The sequence below is a fragment of the Stegostoma tigrinum genome, chromosome 11, assembly GCF_030684315.1.
Source record: "Stegostoma tigrinum isolate sSteTig4 chromosome 11, sSteTig4.hap1, whole genome shotgun sequence".
Classification (NCBI taxonomy): Eukaryota; Metazoa; Chordata; class Chondrichthyes; order Orectolobiformes; family Stegostomatidae; genus Stegostoma; species Stegostoma tigrinum.
In genome coordinates this window covers 69,030,695-69,051,545 of record NC_081364.1, presented here as the reverse complement: position 1 = coordinate 69,051,545, position 20,851 = coordinate 69,030,695, and the positions used below count along the sequence as shown (strand labels likewise).

General features: G+C 49.3%; 1 protein-coding gene across 1 annotated transcript in view; it reads right to left on the bottom strand.

The window, feature by feature from the left end:
- Window positions 1-275: 275 nt before the first annotated feature.
- The window catches only part of LOC132210215 (complement C4-like), a 243,164-nt gene continuing 222,588 nt past the window's right edge, over window positions 276-20,851 (bottom strand). The window contains exon 10 of the mRNA XM_059649655.1: window positions 276-2,010. The gene's annotated coding sequence lies outside the window, so the exon portion shown is untranslated. The remainder of the gene's footprint in view (window positions 2,011-20,851) is intronic.

Here is a 20,851-nt window from a genome sequence, read left to right as displayed (position 1 = left end):
TTGCACCTAAACTGAACGGGAACAAATACCCTCACAGGGAGGTTTGCTAGTGCTACTTGGGAGGATTTAAAGACTGGCAGGCAGCTGGGAACCAGAGCAGCAGGTCAGCAAGTAGATGAATTGATGGCAGGTACATGCTAGGTCCAATAAATCAGAAAAGAATGGCAGTCAGAGACAGGTACATGAACATGATGGCATGAACAAGCTGAAATATGTTTATTTCAGTGCAAGGAGTATTATAGGTAAGGCAGATGAGCTTAGAGCCTGGATCAGTACATCGGACTCTGATGTTGAGGCCATTACAGAGGCTTGGTTGAGACAGAGACAGGACTGGCTGCTCAATGTTCCAGGGTTTCATTGCTTTAGACAAGATAGAGGGGAAGATAAAAGAAGGAGGTGCACTCCTAAGCTGTGGGAAATGTTACATCTGCACCTCAAAAGGACATTCTGGAGGGCTTGCCCACTGAGGCAATAGAGGTAGCATTGAAAAATAAGATAGACACAATCACTCTGATCAGATTAAACTAATAGCCTGCTCCCCTGTTGCCACTGACACACTGAGGAACAAATATGTAGGCAGCTTTTGAAACGATGCAATAACTCAGAGTTGTCACAGTCAGTGAATTTAACCTCCCCGGTATTGACTGGGACTCCCTTACAACAAGAGTTTAAATGAGGCTGAATTTGTTAAGTCTATCCAAGAGAGTTTCTTGACACAGTATGTGGATGGAAGATGGGCCATACTGGACTTTGTCCTGGTCAGGTAACTGGTGAGAAGGGTGGGAAAGCATTTTGGAAATCGTGATCACAACTCCTTCAATTTTAAGATTGCTATGAAGAAGGATAAGTCAGGATCTTGGGGGAGAGTAAATTATATCAATTTTAGGTAGGAGCTGGGGAGTGTGAATTGGGAGGAGCTGTCACATTTGCCATATGGGAATTGTTTAAAGGCCTGCTTATGAGTTTAGGATCAGGAAGGAGGAAGGACAAGGATGGCAAGGTAAAAGACCCTTGGATAATTGGGGAGGTTGTGAAGTTCGTCAAAAGGGAAAAACAAAAATATGTCAGGTTTACGAAGCTAAAATCGAACAGGGCCGAACAAAGAAAGCAGAAAAAGAAAGGCTATGAAATGACCTTGGCAAGGAGGGTTGAAGGAAATCCCAAGGCAATCTGTGCATACATCTAAAACAAGGGGATAAATAGCAAGAAGGTACGACCATTCAGGATAAAGGAGGCAACTTGTGTTTGGAAGCAGAGGATGTGGGCAAGATCCTAAATGAGTACTGTGCATCTCTATTCACTCAGGCGAAGGGTATGGAAGATAGTGGGATTTGTGTGGAGCATGCGAATATGATAACAGCATTTTGAAATCAAGAAAGGGCATTAAGGTGGATAAGTCCTCAGGACCCAATGGTATCTCCTCAAGGTTTTTGAGCGAGGTGAGAGAGGAGATTGTCGGGGCATTCAGCAAGATCTTTGTATCCTTGGTAGCCACTGGAGGGGTACTGGAGGATTCGCAAGTTGCTAAATGTTCTTCTGTTCAAGAAGGGAAATAGGGTCAATCCAGGAAACTCTCGACTGGCGAGTTTCTCATCGTTCATTGGGAAGCTATTGGAGAGAATTCTTAGGGATTGTATTTATCTGTATTTGGAACAGCATGGCCTAATTAGGGACAGTCGGCATGGCTTTGTGCAGGGCAGGTCATGTCTTACTAACTTGACCGAATTTTTTGAGGAGGTGACGAGTGTGATCAATGAAGGTAGAGCAGTGAAAATTGTTTTCATGGATTTCAGCAATACTTTCAACAAGGTGCCTCATGGTAGGATCATCCAGAAAATTAAGATGCACCGAGTCCATGGTGGCTTGGATGCTCGGATTCACAACTGGCTTGCCCAGAGAAGACAGAGGCAAGTGGTGGAAAGGTGCTTTTCAGGCTGTAGTTCCAGGACGATTGGTGTTCCGCAGGGATCTGTGCTGGGACCTCTGCTGTTTGTGGTCTGTACAAAATGACTGAGGTGAAAATATAGATAGATGGGTTAGCAAGTTTGCAGACAAGAGAATGATTGGTAGAATCGTGATGAGTGTACATGTCATAAAAGGATACAGATCAGTTGCAGAAACGGCAAGTGGATTTTAATCCATTAAATGTGAGATGCTCCACTTTGGGAAATCAACTGTGACGGAAAAATATACAGTTAATGGCACCCCTCAGTGCAGACCCCCTCAGTGCAGAATTGTTAAGGTGGGGATGCAGGTGCACTCAATCTGTTCATTTAGAACTGTCGACGTGATATCACCTCAATTTCTCTGTTCCCCGCACCAAACCCAACCTACGTCCTGCCCAACTGACTGCCCTCCACGCAGTCATATCTCACCCTGACTTTGTTATTAAGCCTGCCCATAAGGTGGTGCTGCTGTGGTCCGGTGAGCTGAAGTCTACCTTGCAGAGGCTGAGCGCCAGCTCTCAGATACCTCCTCCAACTTCTCCTGGACCATGACCGCACCGGGCCATTGTATCTACTACAGTAACTGATCTTGGTCTATCTGGTGATCTTCCCCCTCTGTTTCCAAGCTGAAAGGCCACAGCTCCCCACAGGTTGCTCCCACGCCCCCTAAAAATCCACAAATGAGACTGTCCTGGCAGACCCATTGTTTCAGCCTGTTCCTGCCCCACAGAACTCATCTCTTCCTACCTTGACTCAATCTTCTGTCCCCTGGTCCAAGCCCTGCCCACGTACATCCAGAAATACTGTGACATCTTACGCAGGTTTAAAAACATCAGTTTGCCGGTTCCAGCTGCATCCTCTTTACCATGAACGTGTAATTCCTTTACACATCCATTCCCCACCGGGAGGTTCTTCGGGCTGTCCTCTTCTTCCTGGAGCAAAGAGCTGAACATTCCCCTCCCACCATCACCCTCCTCCACTTGGTCGACCTCATCCTCACCCTCAACAACTTCTTTTTTAACTCCTCTCATTTTCTTCGGGTAAGAGGAGCAGCTCCGGGCACCTGTATGGGCCCGAGTTATACCTGTCTCTTCACGGGGTACGTGGAACATTCCCACCCACAACACTTTCTCCGATACATCAATGATATCATCCGACTGCTTCTCTCTCTTGTCTGAAATTGGAAAACTTCATCAACTACGCCTCCAATTTCCATCCTGCCCTCACTTTCACCTGCTCTATCTCTGACTCCACCCTTCCCTTCCTCAACATTTCTGCTTCCATTCCTGGGGGTAGGCTTCGCACTAATATCCATTACAATCTCTCTGACTCTCTCAGCTACCTGGTCTATATATCCTCACACCCCACTTTCTGTAAAGACTCCAACCTCTTCTCTCACTTCCTCCATCTCCATCGAATATGTTCTCATGAGGCCAACATCAACAAGGGAGCCTGCAAAATGTCCACCTTCTTCCTCAACTGAGGATTCCCCGGCTCCGCGGTCAAGGCCCTCAACTGTGTCCAACCCAGCTCCCGCACTTTTGCCCTCACCTTTTCTCTTCCCTCCCAAGACAGCAATAAGCTTCCACTTGACCTTACCTATCAACCCACATGCCCACATCCATACAAACATCAGGCACCATTTCCACCACCACCAGCAGGATGCCGCCACCAGACACATATTCCCCTCCTCTCCCTTATCCGCCTTTACCGGAGGACCCGGAGGAAATGCAAGCAGACACGGGGAGAACGTGCAAACTTCGCACAGACGATTGCCCGAGGCTACAATGCGAAACACTGAGCCGCCATGCTGCCCAGAATCTTGGTGGTGTGGATGAGCAGAGAGATAGAACATAGAACATAGAACAGTACAGCACAGAACAGGCCCTTCAGCCCACAATGTTGTGCCGACCATTGATCCTCATGGATGCACCCTCAAATTTCTGTGACCATATGCATGTCCAGCAGTCTCTTTAATGACCCCAATGACCTTGCTTCCACAACTGCTGCTGGCAACGCATTCCATGCTCTCACAACTCTCTGCGTAAAGAACCTGCCTCTGACATCCCCTCTATACTTTCCACCAACCAGCTTAAAACTATGACCCCTCGTGCTAGCCATTTCTGCCCTGGGAAATAGTCTCTGGCTATCGACTCTATCTATGCCTCTCATTATCTTGTATACCTCAATTAGGTCCCCTCTCCTCCTCCTTTTCTCCAATGAAAAGAGACCGAGCTCAGTCAACCTCTCTTCATAAGATAAGCCCTCCAGTCCAGGCAGCATCCTGGTAAACCTCCTCTGAACCCTCTCCAAAGCATCCACATCTTTCCTATAAAGAGAGATCTCGGTGTCCATGTGTGTAGATCCCTGAAAATTGCCACGCAGATTGATAGGCTTGTTCAAAAGGCGTACGGCGTGTTAGGTTTTATTGGTACAGAGATTGAGTTTCGGAGCCATGAGGTCATGTTGCAGCTGTACAAAACACTGGTGCGGCCGCGCTTGCAGTATTGCGTACAGTTCTGATCGCCACATTATCAGAAGGATTTGGAGGGGGTTTCTTAGGATCTTGTCTGGTGTGGAAGGAAGGTCTTATGAGGAAAAGCTTCGAGACTTGAGGCTGTTTTTGTCAAAAGAATGTGAAGAGGCAACTTAATGGAGACATACAAGATAATCATAGGATGAGATAGGGTGGACAGCGACAGCCTTTTTCCTCGATGGTGATGGCGAGCACGAGTGGAGATAGGTTTAAATTGAGGTGAGATAGATATGGGACACATGTCAGAGGGAGGTTCTTTATTCAGAGAGTAGTATGGGTGCGGAATGCCCTGCCTGCAACAGGAGTAGATTGCCAAGTTTAAGGGCATTTAAATGAACATTGCTAAATATATGGATGGTAATGGAATAGTGTCAGTTAGATGGGCTTCAGGTTGGATTCACAGGTCGGCGCAACATCGAGGGCCGAAGGGCCTGTACTGCGCTGTAATGTTCTATGTTCTATGTCATAATACTTCAGTGAATTCTGGTTACCCTGCCGTAGGAAGAATGCTGTTAAACTATACAGAGTGCAAAAATAATTACAAAAGGTCATTGCCGGGACTGGAGGGTTTACGAGGGGTAGTGGATAGGCTCGGACTTTTTCCCTGGCATATCGGAGACGAAGGGGTGACTTTCCAGAGGTGTAAAAAGTCATGATGGGCATTGATAAGGGGAATAACCAAGGTCGGGGAGTCCAAAGCTAGAAGGGAGGAGGTTCAAATGTGAAAGGGGAAAGATTTAAAAGTGACCCGAGAGGCAACTTGTCCCACACAGAGGGTGGTGCGTGAATGCAATGAGCTGCCAACAGACGTGGTAGAGGCAGATAATATTACTGTATTTAAAAGACATTTGGACAGGTACACAATGAGGAAAGGTTTAGACGGATACCAAACGCAGGCAAATGGGACCGGTTAAGTTTGGGACACCTGGTCAGTACAGATGATTGGGGCTGAAGGTCCTGATTCTGTGCTGTATGACTCTATGAATCTATGACTGAAGAGCTAACTAGGTGTGTGGATGAGGGCAATGCATTTGATACAGTCTACTTGGGCTTCAGCAAAGCTTTTGACAAGATTCCCCATTGGAAGACTGTTAGAACAGGAAACAGTCCATGGGATCCGAGGACACGTGCACAGGAAATCATAACTCATGTAATTTGAATGAGTTTTTCAAAATAGTAATGAAGAGCATTGATTAAGGCAGAAAGATGGACGTATATGGGCTTCAGTAAGGCGTTCAAGAAGGTTCCTCACAGAGGTCCAGTCGGGAAGTTAAATCACACGGAGCACAGGGAGAGCTAGCCATAGAACATAGAACATTACAGCACAGTACAGGCCCTTCGGCCCTCGATCTTGTGCCGACCTGTCATGCCGATCTCAAGCCCATCTAACCTGCACTGTTCCATGTACGTCCATATGCTTGTCCAATGACCACTTCAATGTACCGAAAGTTGGCGAATCTACTACCGTTGCAGGCAAAGCGTTCCAATCCCTTACTACTCTCTGAGTAAAGAAACTACCTCTGACATCTGTCCTAGATCTTTCACCCCTCAATTTAAAGCCATACCCCGTCATGCTCACCGTCACCATCCGAGGAAAAAGGCTCTCCCTATCCACCCTATCTCACCCTCTGATTATTTTATATGTTTCAATTAAGTCACCTCTCAACCTTGTTCTCTCTAATGAAAACACCCTCAAGTCCCTCAGCCATTCCTCGTAAGACCTTCCCTCCATACCAGGCAACATCCTAGTAAATCTCCTCTGCACCCTTTCCAAAGCTTCCACATCCTTCTTATAATGCGGTGACCAGAACTGTATACAATACTCCAAGTGCGGCCGCACCAGAGTTTTGTACAGCTTCACCATAACCTCTCGGTTCCGGAACTCGATCCCTCTATTAATCCAAGCTAAAACGCTGCAGGCCTTCTTAACAGCCCTGTCAACCTGGGTGGCAACTTTCAAGGATCTGTGTTCATGGACACCGAGATCTCTCTGCTCATCTATACTACTAAGAATCTTACCATTAGCCCTGTACTTTGCCTTCTGGTTACTCCTGCCGAAGTGCATCACCTCACACTTGTCTGCATTAAACTCCATTTGCCACCTCTCAGCCCAGCTCTGCAGCTTATCTATGTCTCTCTGCAACCAATCCTTTGTCACTATCCATAACTCCACCTATCTTAGTGTCGTCTGCAAATTTACTAACCCATCCTTCTATGCCCTCATCCAGGTCATTTATAAAAATGACAAACAGCAGTGGACCCAACACCCACCCTTGCGGTACACCACCAGTAACTGGTCTCCAGGATGAACGTTTCCCATCAACTACCACCCTCTGTCTTCTTTCAGCAGGCCAATTTCCGATCCAAGCTGCTGTATCTCCCACAATTCCATTCCTCTGCATTTTGTACAATAGTCTGTTTTGGGGAACCTTATCGAACGCCTTGCTGAAATCCATATACTCCACATCAACCAGTTTACTCTCATCTACCTGTTTGATCACCTTCTCAAAGAACTCAATAAGGTTTGTGAGGCACGACCTACCCTTCACAAAACTGTGCTGACTATCCCTAATCAATTTATTCTTTTCTAGATGATTGTAAATCCTATCCCTTAGAACCTTTTCCAACACTTTACCAACAACTGAGCTAAGGCTCACTGGCCAATAATTACCAGGGTTGTCTCTACTCCCCTTCTTGAACAGGAGAACCACAATTGCTATCCTCCAGTCATCGGGCACTATTCCTGCAGACAATGATGAGTTAAAGATCAATGCCAAAGGCTCGGCAATCTCCTCCCCGGATTCCCCGAGGATCCGAGGATAAATCCCATCTGGCCCAGGGGTCATAGCGATCTTCACCCTCTGTAGGATTTCAAATACCTCTTCCTTGTGAACCTCAATCCCACCTAGTCCAGTAGCCTGTATCTCTGTATTCTCCTCGACAACATTGTCGTTTTCTAGAGTGAATACTGTTGAAAAATATTCATTTAGCGCTTCCCCTATCTCATCTGACTCCACACACAACTTACCACTACTATCCTTAATTGGGCCTAATCTTACTTTTGTCATTCTTGTATTCCTTAAATACCGACAGAAAAGTTTACGGTTTAGCCTGATCCTATCCGCCAACAACTTCTCATGTCTCCTCCTGGCTCTTCTGAGATCTCTCTTTCGGTCTTTCCTGGCTACCTTGTAACCTTCAAGCACCCCAACTGAGCATTCACATCTTATCGTAACAGAAGCCTTCTGCCTCCTCTTGACCAGAGATTCCACTTCCTTCATAAACCATGGCTTCTGCGCTCTACAGCTTCCTCCCTGCCTGACAGGTACATACTTATCTAGGAAGCACAGGAGCTTTTCATTGACTAAGCTCCACATTTCTACTGGGCCCATCCCCTGCAGTTTCCTTCCCCATCCTATGCTCTCTAAATCTTGCCTCATCTCATCGTAATTGCCTTTCACCCAGATATAACTCTTGCTCAGTGGTGTACACCTATCCCTTTCCATCACGAAAGTAAACATAACAGAATTCTGATCGCTATCACCAAGGTGATCACCAACTTCGAAATCTAACACCTGGCCGGGCTCATGACCCAGTAACAAATCTGATGTGGTCACTGCACTCCAACTCCATTAGTCACTGCATCCCATTTCGCTCAGTCACTGCATCCCATTTCAGTCAGTCACTGCATCCCATTTCAGTCAGTCACTGCATCCCACTTCCCTCAGTCACTGCATCCCACTTCCCTCAGTCACTGCATCCCACTTCCCTCAGTCACTGCATCGCATTCCAATCAGTCACTGCATCGCATTCCAATCAGTCACTGCATCGCATTTCCCTAACTCACTGCATCCCATTTCCCTCAGTCACTGCATCTCCTTTCCCTCAGTCACTGCATCCCATTTCCCTCAGTCACTGCATCCCATTTCCCTCAGTCACTGCATCCCATTTCACTCAGTCACTGCATCCAAATTCACTCAGTCACTGCATCCCATTTCACTCAGCCAATGCATCTCTTTTCACTCAGCCAATGCATCCCATTTCACTCAGTCACGACATCCTATTTAAAGGAGACATTGAATCCTCTTCAACTGAGACAGTGCATCCATTTCCCTCAGTCACCGCACCCTATTCCCCACAGACACCGCATTCCATTTCCTCAGTCACCGCATCCCATTTCACTCAGTCACCGCATCGCATTTCCTTCAGTCACTGCATCCCATGACCCTCACTCACTGCATCCCATGACGCTCAGTCACTTCTACCCATGACCCTCAGTCACAGCTTCCCATGACCCTCAGTCACAGCTTCCCATGACCCCCAGTCACAGCTTCCCATGACCCCCAGTCACAGCTTCCCATGACCCCCAGTCACAGCTTCCCATGACCCCCAGTCACAGCTTCCCATGACCCCCAGTCACTGTATCCCATTTCACTCAGTCACTGCATCCCATTTCACTCAATCACTGCATCCCCTTCACCACAGTCACTGCATCCCATTTCCCTCAGCCACTGCATCCCATTTCACTCAGCCACTGCATCCCATTTCACTCAGCCACTGCATCCCATTTCACTCAGCCACTGCATCCCATTTCACGCAGACACTGCATCCCATGTCCCTCAGTCACTGCATCCCATGTCCCTCAGTCACTGCATCCCACGTCCCTCATTCACTGCTTCCCACGTCCCTCATTCACTGCTTCCCACGTCCCTCATTCACTGCATCCCACGTCCCTCATTCACTGCATCCCACGTCCCTCAATCACTGCATCCCATGTCCCTCAGTCACTGCATCCCATTGCCATCAGTCACTGCATCTCATTTCACTCAGTCAAAGCATGCCATTTCCCTCATTCACTGCATCCCATTTCCCTCAGTTACTGCATTTCATTTCACTCAGTCAATGTATCTCATTTCACTCTGTCACAGCATCCCATTTCACTCAGTCACTGCACCCCAAGCCCGCTCGGGCACTGCATCCCTATTAACTCAGTCACTCCTTCCCAGTACCTATGTCACTGCATCCCATGTGCCTCAGTCACTGCATCCCATGTGCCTCAGTCACTGCATCCCATGTGCCTCAGTCACTGCATCCCATGTCCCTCAGTCACTGCATCCCATGTCCCTCAGTCACTGCATCCCATGTCCCTCAGTCACTGCATCCCATGTCCCTCAGTCACTGCATCCCTTGTCCCTCAGTCACTGCATCCCTTGTCCCTCAGTCATTGCATCTGATTTCACTCAGTCACTGTATCCCATTTCACTCAGTCACTGCACCCCAAGCCCGCTCGGGCACTGATTCACTATTAACTCAGTCACTCCTTCCCAGTACCTCTGTCACTGCATCCCATGTCCCTCAGTCAGTGCAATCCATGTCCCTCAGTCACTGCATCCCATGTCCCTCAGTCACTGCATCTCATTTCACTCAGTCACGGCATCCCATTCCACTCAGCCGCTGCATCACAGTTCACTCAGTGACTGAATCACAGTTCACTCAGTCACTGCATCCCATTTCCCTCGGTCACTGCATCCCATTTCCCTCAGTCACTGCATCCCATTTCCCTCAGTCACTGCATCCCATTTCCCTCAGTCACTGCATCCCATTTCCCTCAGTCACTGCATCCCATTTCCCTCAGACACTGCATCCCATTTCACTCAGTCACTGCATCTCCTTTCCATCAGTCACTGCGTCCCATTTCACTTAGTCACTGGGTCCATTTCCATCAATCACTGCATCCCATTTCCCAGTCACTGCATCCCATTTCCCTCAGTCACTGCATCCCATTTCCCTCAGTCACTGCATCCCATGTCCGTGTGTCACAGGATCCGATGTCCCTCAGTCACTGCATCCCATTTCACTCAGTCATTGCCTCCCTTTTCGGTCAGGCACTGTATCCCACTTCCCTCAGTCACTGCACCCCAAGCCCGCTCGGGCACTGATTCCCTATGAACTCAGTCACTCCTTCCCAGTCCCTATGTCACTGCATCCCATTTCCCACAGTCACAGCATCTCCTTTCCCTCAGTCTCAGCATCGCATTTCACTCAGTCGATGCATCCCATGTCCCTCAGTCACTGCATCCCATGTCCCTCAGTCACTGCATCCCATTGCCATCAGTCACTGCATCCCATTTCCCTCAGTCACCACATCCTATTTCACTCAGTCACTGCATCCCATTTCCGTCAGGCACTGCATCCCATTGTCCTCAGTCACTGCATCCCATTACCCTCAGTCACTGCATCCCACTTCACTCAGTCACTGCATCCCATTTCCGTCAGTCACTGCATACCATTTCCCTCAGTTACTGCATTCCATTTCACTCAGGAAATGTATCTCATTTCACTCAGTCACTGCATCCCATTTCACTCAGTCACTGCATCCCATTAACTTCAGTCGCAGGATCCCATTTCAAACAGACATTGCATCCCATTTCCGTCAGTCACTGCATCCCATTTCCCTCAGTCACTGCATCCCATGTCCCTCAGTCACAGCATCCCATTTCCATCAGTCACTGCATCCCGTTCACTCAGTCTCGGCATCTCATTTCCCTCAGTCACTGCATCCCATTTCACTCAATCACTTCATCCCCTTCACCACAGTCACTGCATCCCATTTCCATCAGTCACTGCATCTCATTTCACTCAGTCACAGCATCCCACTTCCCTCATTCACTGCATCCCATGTCCCTCAGTCACTGCATCTCACGTCCCTCAGTCCCTGCGTCCCATTTCACTCAGTCACTGCGTCCCATTTCACGCAGTCACTGCGTCCCATTTCACGCAGTCACTGCGTCCCATTTCACGCAGTCACTGCGTCCCATTTCACGCAGTCACTGCGTCCCATTTCACGCAGTCACTGCGTCCCATTTCACGCAGTCACTGCATCCCATTTCACGCAGTCACTGCATCCCATTTCACGCAGTCACTGCATCCCATTTTACTAAGTCACTGCATCCCATTTCACTCAATCACTGCATCTCCTTCACCACAGTCACTGCATCCCATTTCCCTCAGTCACTGCATCCCATTTCCATCAGTCACTGTTTCCCGTATCTCTAAGACGCTGCATTCAATTTCACACACTCACTGCATCCCAATCCCCTCAGTCACTGCATCCTATTACCCTGAGTCACAGTATGCCATTTCCCACGGTCACTGCATCTCCTTTCCCTAAGTCACTGCATCCCATTTCGCTCAGTCACTGCATACCATTTCCATCAGTCACAGCATCTCCTTTCCATCAGTCACTGCATCCCATTTCACTTCTTCACTGCGTCCCATTTCCATCAATCACTGCGTCCCATTTCCCAGTCACTGCATCCCATTTCTCTCAGTCACTGCATCCCATATCCCTCAGTCACTGCATCCCATTACCCTCAGTCACTGCATCCCATTACCCTCAGTCACTGCATCCCATTACCCTCAGTCACTGCATCCCATTACCCTCAGTCACTGCATCCCATTGTCCTCAGTCACTGCATCCCACCTCACTCAGTCACTGCATCCCATTACCCTCAGTCACTGCATCCCACTTCACTCAGTCACTGCATCCCATTTCCGTCAGTCACTGCATCCCATTTCCCTCAGTCACTGCATTCCATTTCCCTCAGTGACTGCATTCCATTTCCCTCAGTTACTGCATTCCATTTCACTCAGTCAATGTATCTCATTTCACTCAGTCACTGCATACCATTTCCGTCAGTCACTGCATCCCGATAACTCAGTCTCGGCATCTCATTTCCCTCAGTCACTGCATCCCATTTCCCTCAGTCACTGTATCCCATTTCACTCAGTCACTGCATCCCATTTCACTCAGTCACTGCATCCCATTTCACTCAGTCACTGCATCCCATTTCACTCAATCACTGCATCCCATTTCACTCCATCATTGCATCTCCTTCAACACAGTCACTGCATCCCATTTCCAACAGTCATTGTTTCCCGTATCTCACAGACGCTGTCTTCAATTTCCCACACTCACTGCATCCCATTTCCCACAGTCACAGCATCTCCTTTCCCTCAGTCTCAGCATCGCATTTCACTCAGTCGATGCATCCCATTTCCCTCAGTCACTGCATACCATTTCCCTCAGTCACTGCATACCATTTCCCTCAGTCACTGCATCCCGGTAACTCAGTCTCGGCATCTCATTTCCCTCAGTCACTGCATCCCATTTCCCTCAGTCACTGTATCCCATTTCACTCAGTCACTGCATCCCATTTCCCTCAGTCACTGCAGCCCATTGTCCTCAGTCACTGCATCCCATTACCCTCAGTCACTGCATCCCATTACCCTCAGTCACTGCATCCCACTTCACTCAGTCACTGCATCCCATTTCCCTCAGTCTCGGCATCTCATTTCCCTCAGTCTCGGCATCCCATTTCCCTCAGTCACTGTATCCCATTTCCCTCAGTCACTGTATCCCATTTTACTCAGTCACTGCATCCCATTTCACTCAGTCACTGCATCCCATTTCACTCAGTCACTGCATCCCATTTCACTCAGTCACTGCAACACATTTCACTCAGTGACTGAATCACATTTCACTCAGTCACTGCATCCCATTTCATTCAGCAACTGCATCCCATTTAACTCAGTCAGTGCATCCCATTTCACTCAGTCAGTGCATCCCATTTCACTCAATCACTGCATCCCATTTCACTCAATCATTGCATCTCCTTCACCACAGTCACTGAATCCCATTTCCAACAGTCATTGTTTCCCGTATCTCACAGACGCTGTATTGAATTTCCCACACTCACTGCATCCCATTTCCCACAGTCACAGCCTCTCCTTTCCCTCAGTCTCTGCATCCCATGTCCCTCAGTCACTGCATCCCATGTCCCTCAGTCACTGCATCCCATGTCCCTCAGTCACTGCATCCCATGTCCCTCAGTCACTGCATCCCATGTCCCTCAGTCACTGCATCCCATGTCCCTCAGTCACTGCATCCCATGTCCCTCAGTCACTGCATCCCATGTCCCTCAGTCACTGCATCCCATGTCCCTCAGTCACTGCATCCCATGTCCCTCAGTCACTGCATCCCATGTCCCTCAGTCACTGTGTCCCATTTCCCTCAGTCACCGCATCTCATTTCACTCAGTCACTGCATCCCATTTCACGCAGTCACTGCATCCCATGTCCCTCAGTCACTGCATCCCACATCCCTCATTCACTGCATCCCATGTCCCTCAGTCACTGCATCACATGTCCCTCAGTCACTGCATCCCATGTCCCTAAGTTACTGCATCCCATTGCCATCAGTCATTGCATCTCATTTCACTCAGTCAAAGCATCCCATTTCCGTCATTCACTGTATCCCATTTCCCTCAGTTACTGCATTTCATTTCACTCAGTCAATGTATCTCATTTCACTCTGTCACAGCATCCCATTTCACTCAGTCACTGCACCCCAAGCCCGCTCGGGCACTGCATCCCTATTAACTCAGTCCCTCCTTCCCAGTACCTCAGTCACTGCATCCCATGTCCCACAGTAACTGCATCACATTTCCATCAGGCACTGCAGCGCATGTCACTCTGTCACTGCATCCAATTTCCATCAGTGACTGCATCTCATTTCACTAATTCACTGCATCCCATTTCCCTCAGTCACTGCATCCCATTTCACTCAGTGACTGCAACACATTTCACTCACTGACTGCATCCCATTTCACTCAGTGACTGAATCACATTTCACTCAGCCTCTGCATCCCATTTCATTCAGCCTCTGCATCCCATTTAACTCAGTCAGTGCATCCCATTTCACTCAATCACTGCATCCCATTTCACTCAATCATTGCATCTCCTTCACCACAGTCACTGCATCCCATTTCCAACAGTCATTGTTTCCCGTATCTCACAGACGCTGTCTTCAATTTCCCACACTCACTGCATCCCATTTCCCACAGTCACAGCATCTCCTTTCCCTCAGTCTCTGCATCGCATCAGTCGATGCATCCCATGTCCCTCAGTCACTGCATCCCATGTCCCTCAGTCACTGCATCCCATGTCCCTCAGTCACTGCATTCCATGTCCCTCAGTCACTGCATCCCATGTCCCTCAGTCACTGCATCCCATGTCCCTCAGTCACTGCATCCCATTTCCCTCAGTTACTGCATCCCATTGCCATCAGTCACCGCATCTCATTTCACTCAGTCACTGCATCCCATTTCACGCAGTCACTGCATCCCATGTCCCTCAGTCACTGCATCCCACGTCCCTCAGTCACTGCATCCCACGTCCCTCATTCACTGCATCCCAAGTCCCTCATTCACTGCATCCCACGTCCCTCAGTCACTGCATCCCACGTCCCTCAGTCACTGCATCCCACGTCCCTCAGTTACTGCATCCCATTGCCATCAGTCACTGCATCTCATTTCACTCAGTCAAAGCATCCCATTTCCCTCATTCACTGCATCCCATTTCCCTCAGTTACTGCATTTCATTTCACTCAGTCAATGTATCTCATTTCACTCTGTCACAGCATCCCATTTCACACAGTCACCCCAAGCCCGCTCGGGCACTGCATCCCTATTAACTCAGTCACTCCTTCCCAGTACCTATGTCACTGCATCCCATGTGCCTCAGTCACTGCATCCCATGTGCCTCAGTCACTGCATCCCATGTGCCTCAGTCACTGCATCCCATGTGCCTCAGTCACTGCATCCCATGTGCCTCAGTCACTGCATCCCATGTGCCTCAGTCACTGCATCCCATGTGCCTCAGTCACTGCATCCCATGTGCCTCAGTCACTGCATCCCATGTGCCTCAGTCACTGCATCCCATGTGCCTCAGTCACTGCATCCCATGTCCCTCAGTCACTGCATCCCTTGTCCCTCAGTCACTGCATCCCTTGTCCCTCAGTCACTGCATCCCTTGTCCCTCAGTCACTGCATCCCTTGTCCCTCAGTCACTGCATCCCTTGTCCCTCAGTCACTGCATCCCTTGTCCCTCAGTCACTGCATCCCTTGTCCCTCAGTCATTGCATCTGATTTCACTCAGTCACTGCATCCCATTTCACTCAGTCCGTGCGTCCCTTTTCGATCAGGCACTGTATCCCATTTCACTCAGTCACTGCACCCCAAGCCCGCTCGGGCACTGATTTACTATTAACTCAGTCACTCCTTCCAAGTACCTCTGTCACTGCATCCCATGTCCCTCAGTCAGTGCAACCCATGTCCCTCAGTCACTGCATCCCATGTCCCTCAGTCACTGCATCCCATGTCCCTCAGTCACTGCATCCCATGTCCCTCAGTCACTGCATCCCATGTCCCTCAGTCACTGCATCCCATGTCCCTCAGTCACTGCATCCCATGTCCCTCAGTCACTGCATCCCATGTCCCTCAGTCACTGCATCCCATGTCCCTCAGTCACTGCATCCCATGTCCCTCAGTCACTGCATCCCATGTCCCTCAGTCACTGCATCACATTTCACTCAGTCACTGCATCACGTTTCACACAGTCACTGCATCCCATTTCACTGAGTCACTGCATCTCCTTCACCACAGTCACTGCATTCCATTTCCATCAGTCACTGTTTCCCGTACCTCATAGGCGCTGCATTCAATTTCCCACACTCACTGCATCGCATTTCCCATAGTCAAAGCATCTCCTTTCCCTCAGTCTCTGCATTGCATTTCACTCAGTCAATGCTTCCCATTTCCCTCAGTCACTGCATCCCATTTCCCTCAGTCACTGCATCCCATTTCCCTCAGTCACTGCATCCCATTTCCCTCAGTCACTGCATCTCAGTTCACTCAGGCACTGCATCCCATTTCCCTCATACACTGCACCCCAAGTCCGCTCGGGCACTGCATCCCCATGAACTCAGTCACTCCTTCCCAGCACCTCAGTCACTGCATCCCATTTCCATCAGGTACTGCATCACATTTCCATCAGACACTACAGCTCATGTCACTCTGTCACTGCATCCCATTTCCCTCAGTCACTGCATCTCCTTCACCACAGTCACTGCGTCCAATTTCCATCAGTCACTGTTTGCTGTATCTCAGAGACGCTGCATTCAATTTCCCACCCTCACTGCATCCCATATCCCATCGTCACAGCATCTCCTTTCCCACAGTCTCTGAATCTCATTTCAATCAGTGATTGCATCCTACTTCCCAAAAATACTGCATCCCATTTCCCTCAGTCACTGCATCCCAATTCCCTCAGGTCACTGCATCCCATGTCCATGTGTCACTGCATCCCATGTCCGTGTGTCACTGCATCCCATGTCCGTGTGTCACTGCATCCCATGTCCCTCAGTCACTGCATCCCATGTCCCTCAGTCACTGCATCCCATGTCCCTCAGTCACTGCATCCCATGTCCCTCAGTCACTGCACCCCAAGCCCACTCGGGCACTGATTCCCTATTAACTCAGTCAATCCTTCCCAGTACCTCTATCACTGCATCCCATGTCCCTCAGTCAATGCATCCCATGTCCCTCAGTCACTGCATCCCATGTCCCTCAGTCACTGCATCCCATGTCCCTCAGTCACTGCATCCCATGTCCCTCAGTCATTGCAGCCCATTTCACTCAGTCAGTGCGTCCCTTTTCGGTCAGGCACTGTATCCCATTCCCCTCAGTCACTGCACCCCAAGCCCGCGCGGGCACTGATTCACTATAAACTCAGAAACTCCTTCCCAGTACCTCCTTCAATGCAGCTCATGTCACTCTGTCACTGCATCCCATGTCCCTCGATCACTGCAATACCATGTCCCTCAGTCACTGCATCCCATTTCACTCAGTCACTGCATACCATTTCACTCAGCCACTGCATCCCATTTCACTCAGCCACTGCATCCCATTTCACTCAGCCACTGCATCCCATTTCACTCAGTGACTGCATCACTGTTCACTCAGTGACTGAATCATATTTCACTGAGTCACTGCATCCCATTTCACGCAGTCACTGCATCCCAGTTCACGCAGTCACTGCATCGCATTTCACGCAGTCTCTGCATCGCATTTCACGCAGTCACTGCATCGCATTTCACGCAGTCACTGCATCGCATTTCACGCAGTCACTGCATCACATTTCACTCAGTCACTGCATCCCATTTGCATCAGTCACCACATCCCATTTCACTCAATCATTGCATCCCATTTCCCTGAGTCAGTGCATCCCATTTCACTCAGTCACTGCATCCCATTTCCCTCAGTCAGTGCGTCCCTTTTCGGTCAGGCACTGTATCCCATTTCCCTCAGTCACTGCAACCCAAGCCCGCTCGGGCACTGATTCCCTATTAACTCAGTCACTCCTTCCCAGTACCTACGTCACTGCATCCCATTTCCCACAGTCACAGCATCTCCTTTCCCTCAGTCTAAGCATCGCATTTCACTCAGTCGATGCATCCCATGTCCCTCAGTCACTGCATCCCAAGTCCCTCAGTCACTGCATCCCATTGTCCTCAGTAACTGCATCCCATTACCCTCAGTCACTGCATCCCACTTCATTCAGTCACTGCATCCTATTTCACTCAGTCACTGCATCCTATTTCACTCAGTCACTGCATCCCATTTCCGTCAGTCACTGCATACCATTTCCCTCAGTTACTGCATTCCATTTCACTCAGTCAATGTATCTCATTTCCCTCAGTCACTGCATCCCATGTCCCTCAGTCACTGCATCCCATGTCCCTCAGTCACTGCATCCCATGTCCCTCAGTCACTGCATCCCATGTCCCTCAGTCACTGCATCCCATGTCCCTCAGTCACTGCATCACATTTCACTCAGTCACTGCATCACATTTCACTCAGTCACTGCATCACGTTTCACACAGTCACTGCATCCCATTTCACTGAGTCACTGCATCTCCTTCACCACAGTCACTGCATTCCATTTCCATCAGTCACTGTTTCCCGTACCTCATAGGCGCTGCATTCAATTTCCCACACTCACTGCATCGCATTTCCCATAGTCAAAGCATCTCCTTTCCCTCAGTCTCTGCATTGCATTTCACTCAGTCAATGCTTCCCATTTCCCTCAGTCACTGCATCCTATTTCACTCAGTCACTGCATCCCATTTCCCTCAGTCACTGCATCCCATTTCCCTCAGTCACTGCATCCCATTTCCCTCAGTCACTGCATCCCATTTCCCTCAGTCACTGCATCCCATTTCCCTCAGTCACTGCATCCCATTTCCCTCAGTCACTGCATCCCATTTCCCTCAGTCACTGCATCCCATTTCCCTCAGTCACTGCATCCCATTTCCCTCAGTCACTGCATCTCAGTTCACTCAGGCACTGCATCCCATTTCCCTCACACACTGCACCCCAAGTCCGCTCGGGCACTGCATCCCCATGAACTCAGTCACTCCTTCCCAGCACATCAGTCACTGCATCCCATTTCCATCAGGTACTGCATCACATTTCCATCAGACACTACAGCTCATGTCACTCTGTCACTGCATCCCATTTCCGTCAGTCACTGCATCCCATTTCCCTCAGTCACTGCATCCCATTTCCCTCAGTCACTGCATCCCATTTCCCTCAGTCACTGCATCCCGGTAACTCAGTCTCGGCATCTCATTTCCCTCAGTCACTGTATCCCATTTCACTCAGTCACTGCATCCCATTTCCCTCAGTCACTGCATCCCATTTCACTCAGTCACTGCATCCCATTTCACTCAGTCACTGCATCCCATTTCACTCAGTCACTGCATCCCATTTCACTCAGTCACTGCATCCCATTTCACTCAGTCACTGCATCCCATTTCACTCAGTCACTGCATCCCATTTCACTCAATCACTGCATCCCATTTCACTCAATCATTGCATCTCCTTCACCACAGTCACTGCATCCCATTTCCAACAGTCATTGTTTCCCGTATCTCACAGACGCTGTCTTCAATTTCCCACACTCACTGCATCCCATTTCCCACAGTCACAGCATCTCCTTTCCCTCAGTCTCAGCATCGCATTTCACTCAGTCGATGCATCCCATGTCCCTCAGTCACCGCATCCCATTTCACTCAGTCACTGCATCCCATTTCCCTCAGTCACTGCATACCATTTCCCTCAGTCACTGCATCCCATTTCCGTCAGTCACTGCATCCCATTGTCCTCAGTCACTGCATCCCATTACCCTCAGTCACTGCATCCCACTTCACTCAGTCACTGCATCCCATTTCCGTCAGTCACTGCACACCATTTCCCTCAGTTACTGCATTCCACTTCACTCAGTCAATGTATCTCATTTCACTCAGTCACTGCATCCCATTAACTTCAGTCGCAGGATCCCATTTCAAACAGACACTGCATCCCATTTCCCTCAGTCACTGCATCCCATTTCCCTCAGTCACTGCATACCATTTCCCTCAGTCACTGCATCCCGGTAACTCAGTCTCGGCATCTCATTTCCCTCAGTCACTGCATCCCATTTCCCTCAGTCACTGTATCCCATTTCACTCAGTCACTGCATCCCAATTCACTCAGTGACTGCAACACATTTCACTCACTGACTGCATCCCATTTCACTCAGTGACTGAATCACATTTCACTCAGTCACTGCATCCCATTTCATTCAGCAACTGCATCCCATTTCACTCAGTCAGTGCATCCCATTTCACTCAGTCAGTGCATCCCATTTCACTCAATCACTGCATCTCCTTCACCACAGTCACTGAATCCCATTTCCGACAGTCATTGTTTCCCGTATCTCACAGACGCTGTATTGAATTTCCCACACTCACTGCATCCCATTTCCCAGAGTCACAGCCTCTCCTTTCCCTCAGTCTCTGCATCGCATTTCACTCAGTCGATGCATCCCATGTCCCTCAGTCGATGCATCCCATGTCCCTCAGTCGATGCATCCCATGTCCCTCAGTCACTGCATCCCATGTCCCTCAGTCACTGCATCCCATGTCCCTCAGTCACTGCATCCCATGTCCCTCAGTCACTGCATCCCATGTCCCTCAGTCACTGCATCCCATGTCCCTCAGTCACTGCATCCCATGTCCCTCAGTCACTGCATCCCATGTCCCTCAGTCACTGCATCCCATGTCCCTCAGTCACTGCATCCCATGTCCCTCAGTCACTGCATCCCATGTCCCTCAGTCACTGCATCCCATGTCCCTCAGTCACTGCATCCCATGTCCCTCAGTCACTGCATCCCATGTCCCTCAGTCACTGCATCCCATGTCCCTCAGTCACTGTGTCCCATTTCCCTCAGTCACCGCATCCCATTTCACGCAGTCACTGCATCCCATGTCCGTCAGTCACTGCATCCCACGTCCCTCATTCACTGCATCCCACGTCCCTCAGTCACTGCATCCCATTTCACGCAGTCACTGCATCCCATGTCCCTCAGTCACTGCATCCCACATCCCTCATTCACTGCATCCCATGTCCCTCAGTCACTGCATCAC